The sequence below is a fragment of the Pipistrellus kuhlii genome, unplaced genomic scaffold, assembly GCF_014108245.1.
Source record: "Pipistrellus kuhlii isolate mPipKuh1 unplaced genomic scaffold, mPipKuh1.p scaffold_m20_p_3, whole genome shotgun sequence".
Lineage (NCBI taxonomy): Eukaryota > Metazoa > Chordata > Mammalia > Chiroptera > Vespertilionidae > Pipistrellus > Pipistrellus kuhlii.
Genome location: NW_023425529.1, coordinates 168,861,693 through 168,875,562, shown reverse-complemented (window position 1 = coordinate 168,875,562; position 13,870 = coordinate 168,861,693).

Below are 13,870 nucleotides of genomic sequence, written 5' to 3'. Positions count from 1 at the left end.
TTCAAATCAACCTTTTACTTGGAAGGCGCTATGAGCCAGTCTAAAAGAGAGAACGTGAACCTTGAACTTTTCAAATGTGTCCTCAGATCTGACCAATGGACTGGACAGAAAGGAGAAAATTAAGGACTATGTCTGGAAGAATGTACCAGAGCCTGGAGATTGTGGGAAGTCTGGTTCTAAGAAAGGTGAAAAGCTGGCCTGGCCATTGCCTGCCAAGGCACCACCTCTTCCTTTGGATCACCTATGCTGTCTGAGTGAAGGAACTCAAGTATTCGGGTGTAGAAAATCTCTTTCAAAGAGCTGGTTAAAAAAACAAAACAAAACAAAAAACAGATAGAAACCTACCTTCCTCCACCATCCTGAAACAAAAGGAGTGGTCATCATGGAAAGGTAAGATTATCTAATCTTTAAAAATATATTTTTTAATTTACTCTATTGGGTTAACATTGGTTCACAAAAATATCCAGGTTTCCAGTGTGTAACTCAATAAAACATAATCTGCACACCTCATCATGCACCCATCACCCCAAGCAAAAAACAATAACCCTACCTTTGTCCACCTCCACCTAGCTCCCACCCCCCTTTCCCTCTGGCTATCATCACACTGTTGTCAGTGTTTGCTTATATGTTATGTATATGTGTGTTTTGGCTAATCCCTTCATCTTCTTTCATACAGCCTTCTCTCCTTCTTCCCTCTGACAGTTGTCACTGGTGCATATTTACAATGTAACACTACTAAGCCATAAAAAAAGAAGGCAATCCTATCCTTTGCAACAGCTTGGATGGAGTGGAAATTATTTTGCTAAGTGAAATAAGCCAGTCAAAGAAAGACAAGAACCATATGGTCTCATTTATATGAGAAATAAAATATTTATGTGAGTTCCTCTACTTCCCTAACCAAATCCTAAAGAATAATACAGTGGGGGAGGAGAGGGCATAAGTGCTTAATCAATAAGGCTCTGAATATTATTTGTGGAATTAAAGAAAACTTGTAATGTCTGGTGAGAATATAGGATACCTGTGGGTTACAAATAAATGATCCAAAATATTAATATTTTCCTTAATAAGATATGCTTAACTCTGAAAAAAAAAAAGAAAAAAAGGATGGCTTTTCTAATGGGGAAAAAAATGTCAAAGGACATCAACAGATAGTTAACTAGTGAATGAAGGATACCAGTAAACGTTACCCCAAAATATGCCTCTTGGACATAAACATTCTTGAGCTGAAAGTAATTAAGAAATAGTAAATGCAGAAAAAGCTCTTCTCTTTCTGCCTAAAGATAGGATATAAATTCTTTTAGTACTGACAGACTCTTATCAACCCAAAGATGGCACAAGAGAAGCCTACAAACAAACCTTTGTTAAACTAACTCTGTCTTCCTAGTTAATTGGTCACCATTTACCACCCTTAGCACAAACCCCTTGTCTTATCATTCTTCCACAAATGTATTGTGTATTGTTGTGTTTTTGTTTAAAAAGTATAAAAGCTTTCTGCTCAGGTTGCTGCTTTGGTTCTTTATTATCTTTTGAAGGTTTCCATGTGCATTTAAAAGTTAATTAAATGTGTTAGTCTGTTGTTTCTGTCCTAAACAAAGAACTGTGACTTACAAATGCATAGGTACAAACATTTTATTTGAAAATGTAAGGGAAATAAAAATTAAAATGATAAAATATATTAAATTATCAACTGAACTAATATTTTTAAAAAGCTAAACACTACTGTATGAGTGGAAGAGAAGAGACCCACGAGCTTTGTGGGAATAAAGATGTTAGGAGCTTTCTAAGGAGAGATCTGACAGTAAGTATCAAACACTTAAAATGCTCATGTTCTTTGATATACGAATTTCACTTTTAGGACTCAATCCAAGCAAGTCACTAGAGACAAGGACAAATATTTATAAGGATACCTATTTTTATATTAAAAACAACATTTTTGTAATAAAAATATTAAAAACCTAAATATCTAGGAAATTGCTAAATAATTTAGGTAACATAATAAATATTACATAGTCATTGAAACAATGATTTAATTTTAGTGACATGGAAAATATTCAATATCTAATGCACAATAGAAGGAGAATAAAAGGATGTGAAACAGTATAGTATGATTACTTATAAGCCATAAAATCGATGAACCATAGCTCAGGCATCACCTAGGCCCCTGCAATCATTTTATGAAGGAGGAAATTAAGGCTCAAAAAGAAATGAAGGATGGGAGAGGATAAATGACTTCCCCAAAGTCACAGAATTAATGAGGAGCAGACCAGGCCAGAATTCTAATCCCTCAACTCTTCATTCATAGTTCCTGGAATTTGCTTACTCACATCATGCACTTTTAGCAGTTCCCACCCACCCGCCTACATTACCACATCACTCTTTTTTCATTATCTTTACCCTTATTCAACCAGTTAGAACTCTAGCTAGCTACCTTATCTCCAGACCCATACCTGACTGAATAAAGGGAATTATTTTTTGTTTTTTATAATTATTCTGCATCTTCTCTAAATTATTTTGTTCTTTTCTATATCAAGTTGTTAACGCTTTAAGAAATGTGTGTTCCTGAGAGAAATGTCGCTAGGCGTTCTCAAATACTCAAATTTGAAAACACCATTACATGTCACTTCCTCTATAAAATGCTATAAAGTATGACTTAAAATTTTAAGTGACCCCCTTAGACAATTAATGATTCTATAAATTGAGTACTAAAGTCTTTTATGTAGCTATTAAAATAAATTCCAGTTCAAGCAATTGCTGAAATAGTTTCATAGATTGCTTACTCTTGTTTCTCTGTCGAGTACCTCATAGTTCTGAGATGAATTCACCATTTGAGTCCTTAATATTATTTTCTGGCATAGCCATTTAACTTTCTTTCCAAACTTAGTTGTTGACTTTTTCCAAGGTTATTTTTCAAAAACTAGAAATGTGTTTTTTGTCTTTAATTTAACCATGAGCAACAGTGAATAGATAAGTAGAGAACAGAGCAAAAATTTGGATATTCAGGAGCCAACTAACTTTGCTCACTAGAAAATCATCATAGCCCATTCTGGACCATTAAGTTCAAATTTATAAGCCCTACAAAATTACTATTACATGGTCCCAAATAATTGAGATTTTAAGTGTTATCCATAAATGCCAAGAATCTACTCTATTGCTTTTTACTTACGGCTTTTTTATTCTCAGTAAGACACATTATCTACAGTCTATTTTTAAAAATTATCCTATGCCTATCTTATCTCCATCCCAATTAGCTTAGGTAGATATTTCACTGTTCCTAACCCCATCCACAGTGCAATTTTAAATAGTTGTTCAGTACTTACCTGTTTGTCTGACAAAAGCTCTGCAACTATAGCAGGTTCTGCTTGTTAATGGGACAAAAGAGAGGAAAGATTAAAATGGATGTTCTTATGACACCCCTATTTTATGCAATTAAATCTTTGATTTCTTACATTATCCAAAGCAAATGCTATGGGAAAGAGGAACATTGCATTGTAAATGTATAGTGCAGGAATCAAATTACACTATATATACCATTTGCAAATTCCACTATGTGCTCTCCTTGCAGAAAATAAAGATGAACACTGAAATCATCATGTTCTTCCTTTTTTTCCTCAGCAAACACCAGTTCACAGAACTATTAGACAGGTATGTCAAAACATAGTCTAACTTTGTCTTGTTGAAGACTATGAAAGAATTTAACATGTGGTCCAATGAGCCGGAAAGCCAGAATTCTAAATGGTGACATAGAGACGAAACCTGTTCCCTGTTATATATATGTTCAGGATTTTGAACAAGTCATTTATTTTGACTTGAACTTACTTTTGAATATTTTTTTGGTATAAATTTGCTTTGGTTAAGGGAAGATTTTAAAGTTGTTTTTTTTAATATTATAATAATACCAGTTGTTAAATTTTTAAAAAAAATATATATTTTATTGATTTTACACAGAGAGGAATTGAGAGGGATAGAGAGTTAGAAATGTCGATGAGAGAGAAACATAGACCAACTGCCTCTTGCATACCCCCCATTGGGAATGTGCCCGCAACCAAGGTACGTGCCCTTGATTGGAATTGAACCCGCGACCTTTCAATCAGCAGGCCAAAGCTCTATCCACTGAGCCAAACCGGTTTCAGCCAGTTGTTAAATTTTTGAGTCTGATAAATAAATTTCAATTAGATTTGCATGATAAATACTACTGTGCTTTATCACTGTTCCCATGGAGAGTCATGACCACATTATCTCCCTTTTACCTCCTAAAGATCTCTCACATTCACCCACTCTTCTCTGTTCCTATCAGCATCATCCAATATCACACTGCCATATTCCCACTTGGACTTAGACAATCATTTTCTATTAGGGTACCCCAATCCATCTCTTCTTCCCATTACAGAGATTTTGAAACAAATGTGTTGTCATGTCTTGGCTCAAAACACTTCAAAGGCTTCCCAGTATGATTAGAGTAATAATCAAAAACTGGGGATATAAATCCCATGATCCATAGAGGCCAGGAAAAATATATAATAAAAAATTCCTATAATCTCACCACTAAAATATAACAGGTATTACTGCACTATATTACACTCAGGGATTTTGTCCTAAGCATATTATGAAATACTAGAGGGCCTGTGCTTGAAAATTACTGAACTGAAGGGGCCCCTCAGCCTGGCCTGCCACCTCTAACAGTCCAGGAGTCCTCAGGAGCAGGAAGCTACCCAGTGACCAGGTGAAGGGAACGCCCCATCACACCTCTGCTGCTGCCACTGCTGGCAATGCAAGCCTCGTCCAGTTCTGGTTGCCTATACCTCAGGTTGGCTCTGGGTGGCTCTGCAGCTACCATCTGAGACTTGCCTGCACCTTGGGCTGGCCCTGGGTGGCTTGGGGGCTAAAGGGTTTGGGGAACTCTGGAGGCAAGTGCACCCTGGCAGGGCTTTAGGGGACTGGGCACCACCATCTTGTGGCTGTGGGTGCTGCTATCTTTGAGGATGTGGCAGTCAATTAGCATATTCTCTCCTTATTGGCTGTTGGTGTAATAGTATAAGGGTCAATTAGCATATTCTCTATTAAATAGGATTATTAGGATAATAGGGTACATTTCATAATATGGTCTCTTAAAATGTTATTTTATATTAGTTTTCCATACTGTGAGTGGCAGGATAATACTCTACCACAGATGTCTTTATTATTTTTCTTTTTAAAAATATTTTATTGATTTCTTACAGAGAGGAAGGAAGAGGGATAGAGAGCTAGAAACATTGATGAGAGAGAAATATCAACCAGCTGCCTCCTGCACACTCCCTACTGGGGATGTGCCCACAACCAATGTACATACCCTTGACCTGGAATCAAACCTGGGACCTTTCAGTCCAGAAATTGACACTATCCACTGAGCCAAACCGGTTTCGGCTTTATTATTTTTCCTTTTCCATTTAATTTTTAGGTACTTTCCATTATTTTTTATTTAAAAAAATATATTTTCAAAGTTTTGTTTTTTTAAGTTGTGATTGGTCCTAAGAAAAGATACCATGAATTAACTGAATCAGAGGAAATGAATATTTTGATGCTTTTGTGATATTTACATTTTCAACAGCAGTATTTGAGGCAACATATCTGACTACAGTCACTATGAAAAGAAAAGTTCCTTTTATTAGAATTTTCAGATTGTTTGCAATACTTAGTCACTGAATATTAATGTTTTTTATTTTTCTAGTAATATATTTCTTTAAAAATGTTATAAATTATTAATAACAGGTATCAAATTGGAGAAAATTAATTATACTAATATTTTGCTTGGTTTTATTTCTATTATGTTTATCAACTATGAAAAATTAATTTACATATTACCAAAGAAATTCATTTCCTTTTGTTATTTTTTTCTTTCTCATTATGCTTAGAATAATTTTTTCTTTATCATTTAAATAGCAACTGTATTTTCTTCTGGTTTTAATTTTTTCTTCTTTTTTTTTTTACTCTCTCTCCCTATCTTTAAATTTTATAGACATTTATCTATAAGTTTCATCTCTGTTTTATAGAACCAACCTCTGAAATTAAGAAGAGTTACATGGTTTAAAGGAAAGAACACATATTTTGGGATCAAAGGGTTGGAGCTTCTACCACTGATTAGGTCTATGATCTCTGACAAGTTCACTCCTATCTTAGAGTAAAATGGGAATCATCAAGTCTACCATCCATCCAACTGTTATAAAGGGATGTTGTAAAATAGCTGGATCCCAAAGATAGTATTTCTGCTTTCTTTCCCCTTTGCATATACATTTTGTCCATTCTTTCATTCCATGACATATTCTTATCTGTAATTGTTTTTTGTGTGTCCTTCATCATCTAAATTCTGGCTAGTCTTTATTACTATCTCCTCTTAAAAAATATTATGACCCTATGTTCCTCCTTAGGGGCACCCCCATTAGGTTATAATTAAGTACTAAATTCCTCTTTATAGTTTTTTATTGCTTTTTGTATGTTCCCCTTCTCTGCACAACCATCTCCTCCACTAAATTCATCATTTAAAATGTGAAGACATTCTGCAAGATGCTGTGAAGGAGTCTAAAGTAGATCTTACAGATCTCAGCTGTCTGATTATTTATTATTTATTTATCAAAATAAGATCAAAGTACAAGAAGTTAACCTCCACTGCCAGCCATATGCTCACCAGGGAACTTGCACCTGGATGGATTAGTCAAGTTCCATCCATACAGGCACCGAGTATCAATAGACGGTCCCCCTTTCCCAATGCACTTGGGAGCTATGGGGCTATTTTCCCATTCTGAACATTCTCCAAAATTGAGACTTCAAATTGTAGTACATCCAGATGGCCTGGGCCCACAGCCCAGGGTCCTTTCTCTTCTGTCTCCCAGGAGACCACAGTGCCTTCAGAGCACCACAGCCTCCTACTCTGACTTTTCAGAAGAGCTCTCCTCTGTGCAGGCTGCAAAATACTAGTAATTAGGTATGATGATTTGCCTCATCCCTTCAATGTGTTCTACCTTCTCTTTTCTCCTTCCCCCATCCTTTATTTCCTCCTTAGACTGAAGAGCTCCTCTTAGATATGTGATTTCCAAATCAGAGCAGTGGAGGCAATCCTGATAGTAATTTAAGGCCATTAAAGACCCTTCATTGGCATCTAGTTCCCCTTGGCAATGAGCCCTATAGTCTGAAAGAAGGAAGGAGTCTTGACCTCTCTGTAGGGAAGACAGCCTCAGATACTGAAGATTTTACTGCCCAAGATAAAGGCAGTGGTTTGCAGCAGACCAGTCCCTAAAGTAATTCTGGTTAATGGTCATGTAGAGAAGGAAAACATGTTCCTCAAAACTCTTAGTGTACTTGGATGGGTCTGAAAATTAAACTGATAAGAACAGATGAACACACAAAAAAAGCATATAGATTTTACTGAATTTTTACATGTATATGGAAGCCTTCACAAGAGAATACACTGCAGACTGGACTTTGAATTAAAATTACCCTTGTTAGCTAAGAGACCTTTGACAAATTACTGAATTTCTCTAGATCTCAAACTTTTAATCAACAAAGCAGGGAAATGTATATCTCTCATGCACAGTTGTGATGATTTAGTGAGACAATTTTCATAAAGTGCTTAATGAAAAACTCTATGTTCAACAAATGACAGCTATTATTATTGAGTGTCCAAAGTACTATCCCACTGGGGGCTTACTACTTTAAATTTACAGTGCTTTCTTCATAGTATCTAACTGGACCTTCATGCAATCTATGAGTTAGAGAGCATAGGTGTTTTATCTCTCAGGAGTTTTGGTTGTTCTTTTCAGATCTTGTAAGTAGTAAAGTCAAGACTCAAAGTGATAACTTGAAGACCCAGAGCACATTCTACTGGTAACAAAAGACCACTTGACTCTCCAGGGGAGGAGCTACCATCTGCAGAGGCCATGATTCCCCTGTAAGTAATGAGTTTGTAAACAATGTGAGTGGTATGTTGGGTTGATTTCATTCCATCTATTAATACTTCATTCAGCCAGGTTGTATCAAAGCTGAGAAATCCAGCTACTGTGTACTGTCAATTATTCTAGTAGAGGTGATTTCTATTAGAATACAAGTGACAGAGTGCCCATTTGGTAGAAATGCATGTTAGTTAAACTAGGAACCCTCAGCAAACGGAAGCGGAGTTGTTTGATCCCCAAACCCAATAGAAAGGTTAATGATCTGATTATGTGGGTGTTGGCCAGGCAAGGGTACTAGACTCTAAACATCTCTGCTATCAACTGTTGCCTCACTCCAGAAGTGAGAATCATATAGGACAGGTAGGATGAGGAAGAATGACAAATGTGTGGAACAGGTTTAGAAAGAAGAGTCTAGAAATCAAAAGGGGTCCTGGAAGCTTATATCCAGTTGGGTTGAGAGATTAGGGAGGATGCACAAAGCCATGGAAGAGAGTCCTGAACCATCTTTCTTATAGCGTCACTGTCTTTCTTGAGGAAACCTTTAAATTTCTCCTAACTTTCTTTTGAATGCACACTAAATGGGGACATTTTTGAAGATTCTCTTGCTTATTTATTGATTTATGGAGTGGATCTTGATTGTCTGTGATTGAGATTACTCTTTAAGGGGTCTTTGCAGCAAAAAGCCCCCATGCTGAAGAAGACATTTTGAGTTGAGATGCACTAAAATGGTTTATCTTTTTGTTTCTTTCATTAAGTTTACTAATCCAATGATAATTTCAGGGCAAGGATTAACTTCGAAAACATGTCACAGCTCTCTGACATGTGAAAATCCAGAGAAGTAAAGTTCCCTGACTAACCTTTCCCAAACTAATGAGATTCATGAGCACAGCCCCAAACATCTGTTCTTTTAACTTCATTGAGGTGAGCCAAGGCATTGGTAGACAAAAGGAGAGCCTAGGTATCTCACTGTTACCCAAAATTCCATCCCCCGCCCCCCCGCTCCTATTCTGAGCAGGACCTGCAAACATATGATTTTTTTTGTTGTTGAAGATTTTATTTGGGATGTCCTCCAAGGCAAAAAGATCTCTTTCCCTTAAAAAAAAAAAATGTTTTCAGGGCCAAAGTTAGTCAGTGTTGCTCTCTTGTGGCAAGGTTTTCAAAGAGCAATCTTTGCTATGGTGAGTAACTGCAGTGACACTTAAAAGGGTAACCTGGCCCTTGTTTTTACTGATTAGAAACTGTAAATGAGGAGAGGAAGGGAATTACTAGCTCAGTGATGGCCATCTCATGGAGTTTCATCTTTTCAATGAACAAATAAGAGCTCGCCACCACTGTCTCCTTTCATTATCTATCCTGTCTAGAAAGGATTTTATTCTCTTCAGTGGTATGTTTTTCTTCCTACCATCAGTTTAAGGCTTGTTAGAAGTGAAATAAAAATATATTTAAAAATACTCAGGAGTTCCAAATATATTACTAAATAAGCTCACCATTAATCTTTGATGACTATGCACCATCATAGGTTGACCCTTTTTCTCTCTCAAATGCTATGGATTTGGTTAAAGTAATTCTGCATTCACTGAAAAGTATATTCCTCTGCCTTGGCCTGGGTTTCCTTGTGTTTTAAAAGAAGTAGGGCTCAGGGATAAATAGACATAATGCTCAATAACTCTTCTACCTTGATGCTAATCTATATAATTTTTGCATATTCCAAAAGTTCTTACTTCAAGGATATCCTGGGGAGGGGAGGTGGGAAATGAACGCATTAATGCAACAGTTACATTGAAACTCTCTATTAAGGGCATTGCTTATAGAGGCAGTTTTTAGAGAAATGCAATTATAATCACAATACTGATGAAGAATGTTGGAAATTCTAATAAAAAGGGGAAATTACCCTTTGATGGGAAAAACAATTAGAGCTGGATGAGGAAGCAAGGCTCTGTCTTAGAAGATGTTAAGCCATTTCAGAGCACTTTATATGGCTCATGCTTGTACTCTATATCATTTATTTGGATTTTCTTTAAAATAGGTATTATAGATTAAAATAAATTTGATTTTTAGAAAGTTATTTTGTATCTATCGAGTCATAGCTTTTTCTCTTGAGATAAATAAAACCTGCTGAGTTATTTTCAAACCAAAGATGGACCCTGTTTTTTCATCCCCAAACTTGCAAGGAGACAGGGGCCTTGGAAGAGGAATGTTTGGATGAAGGTATCAGTTTAGGAGGAGCTGATACAGAGACAATGGCTTTCATTTCTTATGCTGTTAGTGACAACTCAGCTTTTCAACAGAATCTTCTGGATGGATATGATACCCAGAGACTCAAATACACATGGTTCATTGAAATTGAGATTTTGGAAACATACACTCACACAGTACCCAGAGGAAGAATGCAACCAATGCTTGGTGATTCCATGGTATTATAGATCAGAAATAATTCCAAACAGGAGCAGTAGAGAGGATGGGCAAAGGCTGACATGATGACCTCTGCATTGGAATCATGGCCAGAATGGCTGGTTGGAGCAGCAACACACCACTTTTGCCAATGAAACCACCAGCTTGATGTTCAGCTGGCCTGATTGCTGAACAGATTGATTGTATCATTCATTTCTCATGATCCGTGAGATTTTTAGGATTCTCAAGGATCCATAAAGATGCCAAAGCCCGTTTGGCTCAGTGGATAGAGCATCGGTCTGGGGACAGAAGGGTCCCGGGTTCAATTCCCATCAAGGGCTTGTACATTGGTTGCGGGCACATTCTGGGTGAGGGGGCGTGCAGAAGGCAGCTAGTTGATGTTTCTCTCTCATCGACGTTTCTAGCTCTCTATCCCTCTTCCTTCATCTCTGTAGAAAATCAATAAAATATATATTAAAATGAAAAATGAAAAATAAATTTTAAAAAGGTTCCATAAAGAAACAACAACAACCTAAAAACTACAGTTATCAACAGTTTAATTTATCCATCTATTTTTTTCAAAAGGGGCAGTCACAGACAATAAACAGGACCTGAACAGAATGTAGGTTCTTAGTGAGACTGAGTTTGGAAGCCCTGTATTTTATAGAATTGGATGTCCCAGTCTTCCTTGCTTAGTTTCTCTTTTTCATTTCTCCTGTCTACTCCTGATGAGTCCTCCATTTTCTTAAAAACAAAACAAAACCCAGAACCAAAACCCTATTGCTTGTTAATTACCTATGAAATACTTCCATCTACTGGCCAAATGGAGGAGGTTCACCACTTAACTTTTTTTGTTATACTTCTACTATGATTTTTGAAGACCACTCTCCAAACATTTAGTAGAATAATTAGGAATTACAAATCAGACAAAGAGGTTGTTGCAATTCTTCACATTGCATTTGGAAACTCACTAAGTAAAACCCTCACTTTGCAAATATTCAAAATGATCCATAACTTTGAATCACCAAAAAAATAATAATAATAAAATAAAATAAAAAAGCAAATCAGTGAGAAAAAGGAATGGGAGACTGGTCAGAGGAAGGGGAAGGGATAATCTCTCTGGCACACCAGTTAGTACGTTTGTAGAATTTTGGTTATTTGCAGAATGTACTCGTGTTTTAAATGATGAATTTAGTGGAGAAGATGGTTGTACAGAGAAGGCTAACACACAAAAAGCAGTGCAAAACTATGAAGGGGAACTTAGTACTTAATTATAACCTAATGGAGGTGCCCCTAAGGAGAGACATGTAGTCATAATATTGATTAAGAGGAGATAGTAATAAAGAGTAGGCAGAATTTATAGGATAAAGGACACAAAAAAGACAGTGACACTAAAAAGAAGATGGTTCAGGACTCTCTTCCATGGCTTTGTGCATCCTCCCTAAACTCTCCCCCAAGAGAAAATAAGCTTCCTTGTCCTTTTTCCCAAAAGAATTCATCTGGGGAATGAGATCAGACACTGAAATATTAAAAAAGAATTATAATCTCTTAAAGACATAATCTGGGATTATACAATCAAAGATTCTTGGTGTGTGCAAGCTGGTTGGAATCTCAAATACCAGTCCAGCCTCTTCATTTTACTGAAGAGAAAATGAAGGTTGAGGGAGTATAAGAAGCTCAGTCAAGGGCTTATACTTCAGAAATAAACCAACACATTTGAAAAAAAAAAAAGATAAAAACAAAACTCAAGATTTCTGTATGGATTTTAAATATGATTACATTGTTTATAATATCAGCCTCTCAAGAAATTATAGTTTTTAAAAATAAAATCACCAAAATAGTATAGGCATTCTATAGTATAGTGCCTTGCTATGGTTTATCTATTTAGAATAAAGAGAAGAAAAAAAAATACAGGACTCTTTTTAAACAGTGGATTTCCATAGATCATGGATCTAAATGGGATATGGATTAAATGATCTTTCAAAAGTAAGCTTTCTCTACAAGTGTTTAATATGCTATTTGTCCCATTTTATGAAACTTGAGGAGTTAAATAAAAAAAATGAAGGTGAACGGTAAAAGATTTGGTGACTAAAATAGCTTCATGTAAATAGCTGGAGTGACTCAGGCAATGAACTTTAAGTAGCATTCCCAAAGTGATAGATACATGAAATCAATAAGAAGATATTTACCCCAGAAGCCTCTCACTGGGATGTGCTTTTGCTGTGATGTAAGTGTTCTGTGGAGGTAAAACCATCTTCACCCTTGACTTTAGACCTGGTGTGTCACTGACTAGCTGCATGAACTGGGGCCTTGTATGTCCTCACCAGTATTTGCCTGATGGGTGGATGTTCCTTGGGGGTAAGAATTAAAGGTCTGGTAATAGAAACAGAAGAAGGTAGGGTTATAGCATTAATTATGACATATGGATATAGGCCCTTAAAAGAGAACTTTACAATATGATTTATTACTTTCAGAAGCAGTAAACACACAAATGTTCATGAGTGCTGCTATATACACTTAAAGACTGAAGTGCTTTCCTTCTTCAGGTATGGCACATTTTCTGAAGAAAGTAAATTTTTAAAATGAAACATATGTTCAATCTCATTATAAAGTATAATTTTCCCAGAATATTTGAGTGCCTAAATGTAAATTATAGAGATTTGTACAAAGTAAAGCTATTTTTCTAATCAAATCATGGTCATGTTAAAAAATTCATCTGAAAAAAAAAAAGAAAGAAAGAAATCTTCAGTAGTGTAGTTTTGTTTATTTCTTAGATCTAGTTTTAAAAGGGTAGCAGTGAAAGGCTTCAACCACCACTCAGAAGTACTGATCAGGAATGCAGGGTCAGCAGTGACAAGTCCTCACGCTCATCTCCATGTGGGGATGTACAGAGACCTTCCATCCTGGCCACCTGCTTGCCCCACCCACCAGCACATTCACTGAATTAGCCTCCTCTCACTCTGGACCAAGGCCTTCTCTGATTGGCATTCAATCATTTAACTCCCTTCTTTAAAGTCCTTCAAATGATAAAGTGTGTGTTTGTATTTTTTAAAAATATATTTTATTGAGTTTTTATATAGAGGATGAAAGAGGGATATAGAGTGAGAAACATCCATCGATGAGAGAGAATCGGTGATCAGCTGCCTCTTGCACATGTCCTACTGGGGATGTGCCCGCAACCAAGGTACATGCCCTTGATAGGAATCGAACCTGGGACCTTTCAGTCCTCAGACTGATGCTCTATTCACTGAGCCAAACTGGTTTCGGCTGTATTTTTTTAAAATCTTAAACTGGAACACAATGCCTTTCATGATTTGCTTCCCTTCATACATAGCCAGCCTTCTCTTGGATCACTGCTTTGCATCAACCACCCTCTTCAAAGTGCCATCTCTTTTCCACCTTTGCCCACAGTAGTCCTTCTGTCTAGCAATATGTACCCAGCTTCTCCAGACAACCAAGGGTCCTGTCCCTGGATCCTTCTCGTGCCTCAGAGCTCAGCTTCAGACATGACACAGTCTCTGGACTCTTCACCTAGATCAGATTCCTCCTTTCACTACATT